Genomic DNA, 15,667 nt, shown 5'->3' on the forward strand with positions numbered 1-15,667 from the left:
TTTATTTTTACTTAAATAGTAATGAAGTAGTATTTTAGAAAGTTGGATGTGTTCTTAAAAGTAATGGTATAGGGCTTCCCTAGTGGCGCAGTGGTTGAGAGTCCGCCTGCCGATGCAGGGGACACGGGTTCGTGCCCCGGTCCAGGAGGATCCCACATGCCGCGGAGCGGCTGGGCCCGTGAGCCATGGCCACTGAGCCTGCGTGTCCGGAGCCTGTGCTCCGCAACGGGAGAGGCCACAACAGTGAGAGGCCTGCGTACCGCAGGGGGAAAAAAAAAAAAAAAAAAGTAATGGTATATGGCTAAGTATTTGAAATCGTTTTCAAAAATAATGAAAAATAGGTTCCTCTATCATGGCAGACTGAGCTAATTGGAGCCACCTTTTCTGATACAAATATATAGACATGCTGGATAAATGTAACAACAGAAACAAAAATGAAGCTTGAGAGAAAGAGAAATTCCTGCTGCCAGAAAAAAAAATGTTGTGTCGGGGGAAGGGACTCAAAGTCAGAGACCTGAATCTAGGCCTGAGGGGCTGGGGGCCAGGGTTTCAATGCCCACATGGGGACAGGAGATGTGCCCTCCCACCTGCAGTGCAAGGGTTAGAACTGGGACTCCTGCTAATGCCAGGACTTCTAAATAGCTGCACAATCAGTGAAAAGGAGCTAGAAAAGTTTTGTCTACCAGACTAGACAAGTAGCAAGCAGTTTGTTTTCTATTCTGAGCTCTGAGTAGAGAAAAAAATTCTCCTTGGAGAAATCTAAACCCAAAGCTCCATAATTGGTGACTATAGGGTCTGGATTTATACTACCTTTGTGATAAGAGACTCTCAAGTTGAGAAACTTTCATAAAAACTAGTCCAGGTAGTAAAAATATTATATACATATATATGTATACAATATACACATATATACATATATATATGATAAAGGACTTATAACTAGAATATATAAAGAATTTCTATTAATAATAAAAAGAAATTGTAATCGGAAAATGGGCAAGATTTTAACTTAAACTCTTCAAAGAAAGGATTCCCAAATGGCCAATATTCTTACAAAAAGTTGCTCTAACCATCAGGGAAATGGAAATAAAAAACACAGTGGGATTCTACATACTCACTAGAATAGCTAAAATGAAAATGACAGAAAATAGAGGTTAGTGAGAATGTAGATACATAAATATAAATAAGCATTTATTGTAAAAAAAATAATAATGACAGCTGACTTTTAGGGAGTTAAGAACAAGGTAGTACTAAAAACAATAATATGGAAGGTGGGGCAGGCAGGGTATGATCAGAATCTTTCTGAATTCCTTGTATTGTTTGGGAACTGCTTTAAAATGTTGATTAAATAAGTATACCTTATTAAAAATCTAAGAGTAACCATTGGAATGATGGATATGGAATGTATAACCACCTAACCAGTCAATGCGGTTGGCATTTTGAGTAAGACATTTCTCCTTTGTGCAGTAATCCTGGCCTGCCTGTGAAATGCCAATAGCAGTGCTCAGTCATTGTGAAAAACAAAAAATGACCACACACATTTCTAAATGCCCCCTAAGAGATCGGTGACACCACTAACTGGGAACCATGTTATGAGAAGGATAAAATGGGGGGAAATAAGGAAAACGTGAGTAGATCAATGGAAGCTAGGAAAGGGGTGGTGGAGGAAAAACAGGGAAGAATCAATTAAGGACATTGTCACATCCATTGGTTTTGTTTTGTAAACTCTTAGATTTAGAAAATATCTTAATTTGTTTTAAAGAACACTCATTTACCATCTGTATTTTTGCAAGAGTATTTTGTTTTGCAAAAAGATTCCCATTTCCTCTATCACAGTCAGAGGTACTGTCCTTTTCTATGAAACCTTATCTGAAAAAGATATCTACAATCTTATAGACAAATTTTCCACAGTAATGTATCTATTAAAGTCAATAAATTAATAATGGAATATCTCAAAGATTTAGAATCATATATTAATGATAATCCTTAACTGGTCTGAATATATAAAGCATTGGTTTTTCAACTGTAAGTAATTTGTTGGTTAGACCCAGATCTAATCTTTTATTATTTTTTTCTTTTATCAGGTTTTAATCTTGCATAAGAAAATTAAAATTTTTGATAAAATATTTTTAAATTTCTTATATCCTTTCACTGTAAATATTGAAATACTCCAAAAGATACTGCTTTGGAAAAAGACACTAGAGACGTCTTAGCTGCCAAATGTAATGGGTTTTTTCAAACTTCATTTTACCCAACCTCCCCCATTCTAAAACACTTTCCTCCTTTGGAGTCCATGATAATGCATAATGGGTTTCTTCCTACTTCTCTGCTATTCCTTCTGTTTCCTTCATGAATCTCTTTCTTCCTCTTGCCAGCCCTTAATGTTGGTATTCCTCAAGATTTTTTCCCTGGTTCTCAAGGATCAGGCTCTGAGCTCAGACAATCTGGATATGAATTCTAGATTCACAATTTTGTATAGTTCAGTAACCTCAGGCCTATAAGCCCCGGTTTATTCAAAGTTAAAGTATTGTATTAGTTAGGGTTCTCCAGAGAAACAGAACCAATAATATACACACACACACACACACACACAAAGATATTTGGCTTACACAGTTATGGAAGTTGACAAGTCCTAAGATGTGCTGTCAGCAAGCTGGAGACCCAGGAGAGCTTATGGTGTAGTTCCAGTCTGAAAGCTGACAGTTTCAAGACCCAGGAAGAGCCAATGTTTCAGTTTGAGTTCAAAGTCAGGGAAAGTTCAATGTCCATGCTCAAGGCAGACAGGCAGGAGGAAAAGCCTCCTTATTTGCAGAAGGGTCAGCCTGTTTGTTCTATACAAATTGGCCTTCAACTTATTGGATGGGGCCCACACGTTAGGGAGGACCCTAATGTAAAGAAGATTAGGGCCTTTACTCAGTCTACCAATTAAAATGTTAATCTGATGCAAAAACACCCTCAAAGACACACCCAGAATAATGTGTGGTTTTTTTGGTGTTTTAAAAAATTAATTTTAATTATAATGGGAAAATAGGAAATAACGATAGAACAACCTAAATGCATATGTAGCTAAACAGTATTAAAAAAACACTACAAATATATATATATATATATATATTTTTTAACATCTTTATTGGAGCATAATTGCTTTACAATGGTGTGTTAGTTTCTGCTTTATAACAAAGTGAATCAGTTATACATATACATACGTTCCCATATCTCTTCCCTCTTGCATCTCCCTCCCTCCCACCCTCCCTATCCCACCGCTCTAGGTGGTCACAAACCACCGAGCTGATCTCCCTGTGCTATGCGGCTGCTTCCCACTAGCTATCTACTTTATGTTTGGTAGTGTATATATGTCCATGACACTCTCTCACTTTGTCACAGCTTACCCTTCCCCCTCCCCATATCCTCAAGTCCATGCTCTAGTAGGTCTGTGTCTTTATTCCCGTCTTACCCCTAGATTCTTCAGGACACTTTTTTTTCCTTAGATTCCATATATATGTGTTAGCATACGGTATTTGTTTTTCTCCTTCTGACTTACTTCACTCTGTATGACAGACTCTAGGTCTATCCATCTCACTACAAAAAACTCAATTTCGTTTCGTTTTATGGCTGAGTAATATTCCATTGTATATATGTGCCACATCTTCTTTATCCATTCATCTGTTGATGGACACTTAGGTTGCTTCCGTGTCCTGGCTATTGTAAATAGAGCTTCAATGAACATTTTGGTACATGACTCTTTTTGAATTATGGTTTTCTCAGAGTATATGCCCAGTAGTGGGATTGCTGGGTCGTATGGTAGTTCTATGTGTAGTTTTTTAAGGAACCTCCATACTGTCCTCCATAGTGGCTGTATTAATTTACATTCCCACCAACAGTGCAAGAGTGTTCCATTTTCTGCACACCCTCTCCAGCATTTATTGTTTCTAGATTTTTTGATGATGGCCATTCTGACTGGTGTGAGATGATATCTCATTGTAGTTTTGATTTGCATTTCTCTAATGATTAATGATGTTGAGCATTCTTTCATGTGTTTGTTGGCAATCTGTATATCTTCTTTGGAGAAATGTCTATTTAGGTCTTCTGCCCATTTTTGGATTGGGTTGTTTGTTTTCTTGATATTGAGTTGCATGAGCTGCTTGTTAGTTTTGGAGATTAATCCTTTGTCAGTTGCTTCATTTGCAAATATTTTCTCCCATTCTGAGGGTTGTTTTTTGGTATTGTTTATGGTTTCCTTTGCTGTGCAAAAGCTTTGAAGTTTCATTAGGTCCCATTTGTTTATTTTTGTTTTTATTTCCATTTCTCTAGGAGGTGGGTCAAAAAGGATCTTGCTGTGATTTATGTCATAGAGTGTTCTGCCTATGTTTTCCTCTAAGAGCTTGATAGTGTCTGGCCTTACGTTTAGGTCTTTAATCCATTTTGAGTTTATTTTTGTGTATGGTGTTACGGAGTGTCCTAATTTCATTCTTTTACATGTATCTGTCCCATTTTCCCAGCACCACTTATTGAAGAGGCTATCTTTTCTCCACTGTATATTCTTGCCACCTTTATCAAAGATAAGGTGACCATATGTGCGTGGGTTTATCTCTGGGCTTTCTATCCTGTTCCATTGATCTATATTTCTGTTTTTGTGCCAGTACCATACTGTCTTGATTACTGTAGCTTTGTAGTATAGTCTGAAGTCAGGGAGCCTGATTCCTCCAGCTCCATTTTTCGTTCTCAAGATTGCTTTGGCTATTCGGGGTCTTTTGTGTTTCCATACAAATTGTGAAATTTTTTGTTCTAGTTCTGTGAAAAATCCCAGTGGTAGTTTGATAGGGATTGCGTTGAATCTGTAGATTGCTTTGGGTAGTAGAGTCATTTTCACAATGTTGATTCTTCCAATCCAAGGACATGGTATATCTCTCCAGCTATTTGTATCATCTTTAATTTGTTTCATCAGTGTCTTATAATTTTCTGCATACAGGTCTTTTGTCTCCTTAGGTAGGTTTATTCCTAGATATTTTATTCTTTTTGTTGCAATGGTAGATAGGAGTGTTTTCTTAATTTCACTTTCAGATTTTTCATCATTAGTGTATAAGAATACCAGAGATTTCTGTGCATTAATTTTGTATCGTGCTACTTTACCAAATTCATTGATCAGCTCTAGTAGTTTCCTGGTAGCATCTTTAGGATTCTCTATGTATAGTATCATGTCATCTGCAAACAGTGACAGCTTTACTTCTTTTCCAATTTGGATTCCTTTTATTTCTTTTTCTTCTCTGATTGCTATGGCTAGAACTTCCAAAACTATGTTGAATAAGAGTGGTGAGAGTGGGCAACCTTGGCTTGTTCCTGATCTTAGAGGAAATGGTTTCAGTTTTTCACCATTGAGGATGATGTTGGCTGTGGGTTTGTCATAAATGGCCTTTATTATGTTGAGGAAAGTTCCCTCTATGCCTACTTTCTGGAGGGTTTTTATCATAAATGGGTGTTGAATTTTGTCAAAAGCTTTTTCTGCATCTATTGAGATGATCATATGGTTTTTCTCCTTCAATTTGTTAATATGGTGTATCACGTTGATTGATTTGTGTATATTGAAGAATCCTTGCATTCCTGGAATAAATCCCACTTGATCATGGTGTATGATCCTTGTAATGTGCTGTTGGATTCTGTTTGCTAGTATTTTGTTGAGGATTTTTGCATCTATGTTCCTCAGTGATATTGGCCTATAGTTTTCTTTCTTTGTGACATCTTTGTCTGGTTTTGGTATCAGGGTGATGTTGGCCTCATAGAATGAGTTTGGGAGTGTTCCTCCCTCTGCTATATTTTGGAAGAGTTTGAGAAGGATAGGTGTTAGCTCTTCTCTAAATGTTTGATAGAATTCGCCTGTGAAGCCATCTGGTCCTGGGCTTTTGTTTGTTGGAAGATTTTTAATCACAGTTTCAATTTCAGTGCTTGTGATTGGTCTGTTTATATTTTCTATTTCTTCCTGGTTCAGTCTTGGCAGGTTGTGCATTTCTAAGAATTTGTCCATTTCTTCCAGGTTGTCCATTTTATTGGCGTAGAGTTGCTTGTAATAATCTCTCATGATCTTTGTATTTCTGCAGTGTCAGTTGTTACTTCTCCTTTTTCATTTCTAATTCTATTGATTTGAGTCTTCTCCCTTTTTTTCTTGTTGAGTCTGGCTAATGGTTTATCAATTTTGTTTATCTTCTCAAAGAACCAGATTTTAGTTTTATTGATCTTTGCTATCGTTTCCTTCATTTCTTTTTCATTTATTTCTGATCTGATCTTTATGATTTCTTTCCTTCTGCTAAATTTGGGGGTTTTTTGTTCTTCATTGTCTAATTGCTTTAAGTGCAAGGTTAGGTTGTTTTTTTGAGATGTTTCCTGTTCCTTAAGGTAGGATTGTATTGCTATAAACTTCCGTCTTAGAACTGCTTTTGCTGCATCCCATAGGTTTTGGGTCGTCGTGTCTCCATTGTCATTTGTTTCTAGGTATGTTTTTATTTCCTCTTTGATTTCTTCAGTGATCTCTTGGTTATTAAGTAGTGTATTGTTTAGCCTCCGTGTGTTTGTATTTTTTACAGATCTTTTCCTGTAATTGATATCTAGTCTCATAGTGTTGTGGTTGGACAAGATCCTTGATACGATTTCAATTTTCTTAAATTTACCAAGGCTTGATTTGTGACCCAAGATATGATCTATCCTGGAGAATGTTCCATGAGCACTTGAGAAAAATGTGTATTCTGTTGTTTTTGGATGGAATGTCCTATAAATATCAATTAAGTCCATCTTGTTTAATGTATCATTTAAAGCTTGTGTTTCCTTATTTATTTTCATTTTGGATGATCTGTCCATTGGTGAAAGTGGGGTGTTAAAGTCCCGTACTATGATTGTGTTACTGTCGATTTCCCCTTTTATGGCTGTTAGCATTTGCCTTATGTATTGAGGTGCTCCTATGTTGGGTGCATAAATATTTACAACTGTTATATCTTCTTCTTGGATCGATCCCTTGATCATTATGTAGTGTCCTTCTTTGTCTCTTGTAATATTGTTTATTTTAAAGTCTATTTTGTCTGATATGAGAATTGCCACTCCAGCTTTCTTTTGATTTCCATTTGCACGGAGTATCTTTTTCCTTCCCCTCACTTTCAGTCTGTATGTGTCGCTAAGTCTGAAGTGGGTCTCTTGTAGACAGCATATATACGGGTCTTGTTTTTGTATCCATTCAGCCAGTCTGTGTCTTTTGGTGGGAGCATTTAATCCATTTACATTTAAGGTAATTATCGATATGTGTGTTCCTATTCCCATTTACTTAATTGTTTTGGGTTTGTTATTGTAGGTCTTTTCCTTCTCTTGTGTTTCTTGCCTAGAGAAGTTCCTTTGGCATTTGTTGTAAAGCTGGTTTGGTGGTGCTGAACTCTCTCAGGTTTTGCTTGTCTGTAAAGGTTTTAATTTCTCCATCAAATCTGAATGAGATCCTTGCTGGGTAGAGTCATCTTGGTTGTAGATTTTTCTCCGTCATCACTTTAAATATGTCCTGCCACTCCCTTCTGGCTTGCAGAGCTTCTGCTGAAAGCGAGAATAATGTTTAACCAAATATCTGGACATTCCATTAGCCCAGTGAAGTTGACACATAAAATTAACCATTGCAAGTACTTATCTTATAGGGTGGTAGCAAAGATTAAATGAAATATTATACAGCAGTTGCTTGGCACAAATAAGATCTTAATAATGCAGTAAATATTAAATACTGTCATCATCATTACTCTACACACTCTTCCTGGGTCATCTTACCCACATTCTTGGATTCAGTGATGGGATGAGTCCTAAATATTTATCTTATGTTTACTGGTTATCATAGAATTCATTTCAAGCTTACCTGTCCAAAATGAAATTCATCATTATCCTTCTCTACAAAGTTGCTTCTCCTCTAGTGTTCACTATACTAATGAATAACTCCAATATGTAATGCCCAGTTACACAGTCAGAAACCTCCACATTATTCTTCCCTCCTTTTCCTTTTACCTCCCACATCCAATCAGCCATCAAGTCCTGTTCAGTCTGCCTCTTAAATGTCTTTGGTATCTGTTCTCTTCTTTTCATGCTCCACAGCTATTTAGTTTGTCCATCATTTCTAACCTGAATTATTGCATATTCTCTTAACTGATCACCATGCTCAAAGATAAATATGATTTATGTCACTCCTCTGTTTAAAATCTTTCAACAGTTCCTCATTGCCGAACTTCTTGGCATGGCACGGCATGGCATACAATGACTTTTGTGATCTGATGCCAGAAAATTCCCCCAACCTCAACATTCAGGGTGCCCATGTTACACCCTATGATCTGGCCATACTGAACGGCTTGTAGTTCTCTAAATAGGCCCTGCTATTTCATTTTTCCATGTCTATTCTTAAAGTGCTACTTATACTGAAATGTCCTTACTTACCTGATGAACACCTTCTCATTTTTCAGGACTCAGCTCAACCACCAACTCCTCTTAGAAGTGTTTTCTGACTGCATTCTCATGAAAAATTGATTATTCCCCCGTCTACACTCTCACTATTCCCTGAACATCATTCTAGAAAAGTGCCTATAAAATTTTATTGCACTTATCTATTCACTTGATTATAAACTTTTTCTGGGTTGGGAACATGGCTAATTAATCTTTGTGTCCGTAGCCTAGCACCATAGTAGATGCCCAATAAGTATTTGGTGAAAGAATGAATGCATGAAATTTGAGGTACAAAAATACAAGTAATTATTCCATGAGTAAATAAATCGATAGGGATGGAAACACAATCTAAATTTTCTCTTCATGAGTTTTCCACTTCTCTCATTATTCAGTATTTTTTAAAGTTCCAAAATAACTGCTGGCACTCATGTTGGTTGGACTAATACTGAGAATATATAGGCTGCATTCTGTGGTGTACAAGCATACTCCTTTAAAACATTAAAATCTTAACTAGCTTGTCTTTGACATTTTCCAAATATATCTAAAATGTCAGAGCCAGCATTTGGGGCCTACAAATCTTTTGAGTGAAAGCCCAGGCCTTCAAATTGTGTGCCATTCACAGGTTTAAAATAGGAACATGTTCCATGTTGGCTGTGAGCTATTTGGAGACTTTGAGGACATTAGGAGAGAATAATTTTATTTGGGGGAGGAATGTTGGAAGGTAGGAGTTTTGAGAGAGAACCTATTTATTATCTGAATATTGAAATGAACACACACACATGCACGAGCACACACACACACATACTTTATTACTCTCAAATCCAAGAATCTCAGCAAGAGTCCGATATGCAGTCCAAAATGCAGTCTGGGGTTTTTCTGATCCCAAAGGGAAGCCTGCCTGAATTTTTAGCGACAAAAAATAACTTTTAGCATACATGAATTAACAGTATATAATCATTTGTCCATATAAAGTAAGAGAAATTTGGACTAAACATAAAAAGATATGTTCACTTGCAGGAAATTAAAATTTTCCAATAAAAGGAGAAAAACAAGTTTGCAACAGTTTTTTCAAGTCATAAGAAAAGTTTGGTGTGTCCAATTTCCTCTGCATCATTTAGATAATGCATTTAGATAAATCTAGTAAATTAGATTTATCACATGATGTTTTAGAGAAAGGTACCAATATTGTGATTTTTCCTTATGTTCATATCCTAAATACCATTTTTATTTGCTTGGGGGAGAGTAGAAACATAGTTTTAGTTGATTTTTACATAGTCATACAGTAGAGGAAATGCTGAAATTTACTGAGCAGCTTCCCAAGATGAAAAACTTTTTAGAATTTAAGGGATAGAAATAATCCAACTTGTTAGTCCCTTAGGATTCACTTTCTTACTGAAATGGCTAGATATCTGAATATACCAAATTTGAAATTGCAGATAACAGAAGATTAGCTACTTCAGTCAAGGAAATGAAGGTATTAAACTAGATATGTGGACTGAGTAGATGGTAATGAGAGGTGCACTCACTTTCCATGACTGAACTGTCCTCTGTTCAAAGGACTGCAGATTTTGAAGAACTATACAGAACTGTGTGGTGGATACAATTTCAAAAAGAGATTCGCAGATTTTAATATATAAGTGAATGCCACCTTGATTTTCTACACCTAACTTTGGAGCACAAACCCCACCATATGTCTAAAAGGTGGTACATCTATCTTATTTTTGTGGATCTGTTTTAAAGTAGCATATATTGACTGAGCATTTACTATATTCCAAGGACTATGCTAAGCAATTTACATGTATCTTCTCCTTCAAGAAAAACTGAAGAATTAATAGTAAGTGATGTTCATACAAAAGATGAACTATCCTTGGAATTATAGTGACAATTATGAACTCCAGAACATGTGTTGGAGTTATTGGCCATGTGGCCAAATTCTGGGCAATGTGCGGGTCTGCCTGATTCTGGGAAATACACTTGATGAAACTACTTTTAGGCCTGTGGCTATTCTGATTAGGTTCAGCTGTACATAGCACAGACTACAAAATAAATATGCCTTTAAACAAGACAGAAGTTTATTTCTCTTTCACTTAAAAGAAGTCAGGATGTGAAAAGTCCAGAGCTGTATGTCAGTTCCATGGTCATTAGGGACACAGATTTAATCTATATTTCTGTTTTTATTAGCTATACCTATTATTATCTATACCTGTTTATTATTAGCTATACCTGATTGTTTTATTTTTGAGGGCTGTTCTAAGGTTTAGAATATGCATTTTTAATTTATCAAAATTTACCTTCAAATAATAGTATAATGTAAATTCTAACGATATAATTCCATTTCCTGCTTCCATCCTTTGAGTTCAAATAGTTATTGTGGTCAAGCATTTTACTTCTACTTATATGTTATAATTTTTGCTTTAAATAGTCAATTATCTTTTAAAATTTTTTTAAATGAGGGGAAAGTCTTTTATATATTAACTCATGTAGTTATCATTTCTGGCACTTTTCATTCTTTAGCATAAATCCAAGTTTCCATGTGGTTTTGGTTTTTTATGCCAAAGAAGTTGCTTTAACATTTCTTGTAATGCAGTTCTGCTGGCAACATTCTCTCAGCTTTTGTTTTCTTTAGCCTTCAGTTTTGAAAGATATCTTCTCTAAATATAGGATTCTATGTGACAGACTGTTTTTTCTTTCAGCACTTTAAAAATGCTCTTTCATTGTCTTCTGACTTGCATAGTTTCTAATTAGAAGTTTACTGAATTTTTGTCTTTGTTTCCTTATACATAACCTACCTTTTTTTCCACCAGCTGCTTTTAATCTTTTCTTCTTATCACTAGTTTTCAACAATTTAATGATGTCTTTTGCAGTGGTTTTTGTGAGCATGTGGGAATGTGTGTGTTTATCCTGCTGAGGGCTTACTGAGCTTCTTGAGTCTCTGGGTTTATAATTTTCATCAAATTTGAAAATACTTTCAGCCATATTACTAATAATTTTTCTATCACCCCTCTCACCCTCCTCTCATCTGGAACTCCAGTTACACATATATTAGAATATTTGGTATTATCCGACAGATCACCAAGGCTCTCTGGTTTTTTCTTTTTTTCTTTTTGGTTTTTGTTCTTCGTGTGCTTTATTTTGGCTAGATTCCACTGTTATGTCTTCAAGTTTACTCATCTTTTCTTATGAGTGCCTAATCTACTTATGAGAGTTAATCTGATCCAGTGAAAATTTTATTTCGGAAGTTGCAATTTTAATCTCTAGAAATTCCATTTTTATGTCTTTAGTTTCTCTTTCAGCATATAGAACATATTTATAATAATTGTTTTAATATTTTGACTGCTAATGCTACCATCTCTGGCATTTTGTTTATTGACTTTTTTTCCTGAAAATGTAATAGATTACATTTTCCTACTCTGTAATATGTCCTAGTTCTCTTGCTAGTTCCAACGCATCTTCATGCTCTTCCTGCCTACTCTTTAAGTGCTGATGTTCCCAGCACTTAAGACGTAGGCAGGAAGAGCATGAAGATACCTTGATGCTATTATTGGCTCCTCCTTTTCTGCTGTGCATTCTCTCCCTGGCTGATCTCATCTGCTCCCAGAATTTCAGTTACCATCTATATGATGGTATACTCCGATTATATCTTCTGCTGTCCAGATTTCTCTTCAGAGCACTAGATTCATATGTATAACTGCCCACTCCACTTCTCCACCTAGATTCAGAGCCATCTCAAACTCAGCATATCCAAAATGAACTCGTCAAATTCCCCCTCAAAATCTGCTCAATGTCTTGTATTCCCTAACTCAGTGAATGGCATCACTGGCTCATAATCATACAAGCCAAACATCTGTGAGTCATCATCTTTCTCCTTCCTTGTAGTAGGTATTGTGGTTCTCCCCTTCTCAGCCTCCATTCTTCTTTTTCTAGGTAATTACCTCAATTTTCATTGGGATATCCACACCTTGTCATCACAGCTTTGGACCTAGAGGCAGGGCATATGTCTTTATCCTAAGATAACTAACCTCATGCCATCCCCTGGCCACCATGAATCAATTCTTGAGGCTTCTGGGAAAGTTTTCTCTCCTTTCTAAAAGAGTTTTCATAAATACTCGCTCTTCTTCTCTTCTTGGACCTAGATGGTGAAACTCACAGCCATAAGAATTGTTGGCAACTGTAAAGCCAATACTAAGGAAAGAAAAGCAGTGAAACAAGAAAGAAAAGTGTCCTTAATGACATCACTGAGCTGTTGAATCATTCAGCCCTGTAGCGCATCTTTTCACTGGACTTTCTATCTAGACAGGTCAATATTGGTTTATTGGTTAAGCCAGTTAGAGTTGAGTTTTTTGCTGCTTGCAACCCAAAGCATCATAATTGATAACTTTCCTTCACCCTTCACCCCCAAACACAGGAAATTTACTCACTAGGTTCTAGTAATTCTATTCCTTAAATAGTGTCTGATTTCCCTCAGTTCTGTCTCTTGCTAGTGCCAGTGCCAGTTCAGGCTCTCTTTTTTTAAATGCATAAAATGCATTTCTAAAGTGTATACCTTACCAAAATTTCATCTGCTTCCAATCCTGGCATGGCTTTCCCTTGCTTCTAGAAAAGACTCTACATTCTTTGCGTATTGTACAAGATTCTTCATGATCTGTCTCCTTTACCTTCTTGTGTCTCCTTTTGCCACTCCCTTCAATCCCGTCCTACCACAGGCAATGCTGAACTCTTTGCTGACCAAAATACTCTTTGATCTCACACCTCTAGCACTTTACTCTCGCTGCCCTAACCGTGACCCTAACCTATGCTTCCAATGCTCTCACTCACTTCTCCCTTCTCCTTCCTCCATCAGAGCACACAAACACACTAACTCCTAGTCATCCTCAAGTTTAAATGTTCTTTGAAGCATTTCCTGACCCTGCCTGAGTCTGGGGTAACTGTGTGTCAAGGCACCTAGTGTACTTTCCTACTAAAGTATTTATCACACTGAGTCTGTTTATTTACCTGGCTCCTCCTCTGCACAGTAAGCACTTTGAAAATAATAAATCCTTCTTTTACATTCCTGTATCTCTATTTCTGGGAACTAATAAAGTGCCTGAGACATAGTATACTCAATAAATGTTTTTTGAATGAATAATTATGTGGTCTGCAAACATAAGGATACTTGATCTCGAAACTCTCTATCCGAAAACCTTAACTTTTCCTGTATTCCTGATTTCTAAGCATTAATCTTTTTCTTCCAGAATATGGGGTTCTAGGTAGGCAGAGAAGGAAAACAAAAGAGCTTGGGACAGGCTGCCTGTAGTCCTCTGGAGATCCAGTAACATGTCCTGCCTTTCACCACTCTCCTCCACCACCTATTCACACCTGGGTGCCCTTTGTGGGTGTCGACTTAGCTGATGAGCCCAACAGCATACTCAGACCTTGCTTCAGATTTCTCTTATTGCCAAATGAAAGCTGGCCAATGTATATACCGTAAACAATGTTCAAATTTCCACTTATCTTTTAAACTTCTACTTTATGAAATTTGTATTTCTTAAAAATTGTAGGCCTTAAAATTTTAGAAATCTGGATTATTTTGCACTGATCAAGTAAGATACAGCGATCTTAATCCCAAGCTTTACCTTTACTGGCCTTAAAGTTAGATGTGACTAATTGAGCGAAGAAATGAACTACCGGAATCTGAGAGTGGCAATGTTCCAAGCCGTTTTGTAACCTAATTAACTGTTATGTTATTGGAAGCAACTACCTTTCTACAAGTCTTAGGTTGAAAAAAACGAAAACAAGCAAAGAAAACCTTGAATTTAAGGCAGAGAGGATTCGCCTGAGGGAAGGGTGGGGAATGGGTATTCGTGATTCCGAATTTATGGGATAAAATTAAGCAGCAGGGAAGACCGAGATGTGGTGAGGAAGTCAGATTTCACTGGGCACTTATGAGTGGTGAGGGTAGGAGTTGGAGGTGGAGCGAAGTAAGAAGGACTAGCGAAGAGCGGGATCCCTAACAGCACCATAATACAAGGAGGGCCTTGTTCAGCCAGGAGCAGCACTGAACGCGTACCCTTCCTTAGTGTTGTCGGTGAGCATAGTAACAGTGGGGCCGAGCCCCCCTCGAGCATGCGTGGTGCAGAGCGAGCCCGGAAACGATCTCAACAAGGTACACCTTTTTTCTTCAGTCAGCGAACTACAACTCCCAAGAGACCACTCGGCGCTGCAGCGCCTCCTCCCGCTGTGGCCCTGCCCCGTCCCCTCCCTCCGGCCCCGCCCTCCAGCTAGTCCCCTCCCCTCCCTCCGAGAGTGTGTCAGTGACCCAGAGGCGGTGTGAGGCGGAGGAACCGTCGGGGGGCGCCGCCGCCGCCTCCAGCAGCTGCACAAGCCGCGCCGCGCGTTCGGATTTGCCTCGAGCCCTCCGGGAGCGCATCACAAAGCGGACCCCACGGCTTTCCCTCCGCTCGCGGCTTCTCCAGCGCTTGGCTCTGCGGCCAACTTCCTCTCGCCGGGCTCGGCCGGCAGGCGAGGAAGGCTGCGGTGGAACGCTGGGCTGTCTGCTCGTGCTCCTCGCGCACGCACCCTTCACCCCCCTCGGTCCGGGTCTCGGGGCCGTGCTGGGATTCCGGCCACCAGCAATTGTCCGGTGAGTGTGGCCGCGGCGTGCCGTGGGAGGGGTCGCGGCGGGGCCACCGAGGGATGCGGGCCAGTCGGGCGCGCAACTTCCTCGGCGGCTTCCCTCGGCGGCCGGCCGTCTCTCCCCGCCCGCCTGCGCGCCCCCGCGCCGGAGGCGGCCGAGAGAGGAGTTTGCGGCGCCTGCATCCCGCGCTCTCGCAGTAGGAAGCGCCTTTGTCAGGAGCCGGCGGGCGCCCCCTCCCCCTCCGCCTGAGTGCGGGCGCGCGGCAGCCAAGTCCGAGCCCCGAGCCCTACGCCCCGCGCCGGGCCGCCAGCTGCTGGAGGGGAGCTCCGCGGGGGCGGGGAGCAAGACAGAAAAAAGAGAAACAAAGGGGGTGGTGGGCTTTTGTTTGTGCGAATCTGATAACTTCTTCCTTCCTTACATAACACAGACTCCCGAGTTAGTCATTCTTTTTTTTGTTACGATTATTGCCATCATCTTTGCGTGTCCTTCGCGTTTTCTTTCATCTCTGGATCTCAGAGCACTTAAAAACACTAATTAATTAAACCTCCGGGGCCCCTACGGAACACGTTAATAAGCCCGTTTCTGTAAGTGGGTAAACTGAGGTCCAGA

At 38.9% G+C, this 15,667-nt stretch overlaps 1 protein-coding gene across 1 annotated transcript in view; it reads left to right on the forward strand.

Moving 5' to 3' along the window:
* The first annotated feature begins 14,728 nt into the window (after positions 1-14,728).
* PELI1 (pellino E3 ubiquitin protein ligase 1) overlaps positions 14,729-15,667 on the forward strand; it is an 83,384-nt gene continuing 82,445 nt past the window's right edge. The window contains exon 1 of the mRNA XM_022597224.3: positions 14,729-15,064. The gene's annotated coding sequence lies outside the window, so the exon portion shown is untranslated. The remainder of the gene's footprint in view (positions 15,065-15,667) is intronic.

The sequence above is a fragment of the Delphinapterus leucas genome, chromosome 13 (assembly GCF_059928025.1).
Source record: "Delphinapterus leucas isolate spDelLeu-1000000601 "Yukka" chromosome 13, BTC_Dleu_Yukka2, whole genome shotgun sequence".
In the NCBI taxonomy this organism is placed as follows: Eukaryota; Metazoa; Chordata; class Mammalia; order Artiodactyla; family Monodontidae; genus Delphinapterus; species Delphinapterus leucas.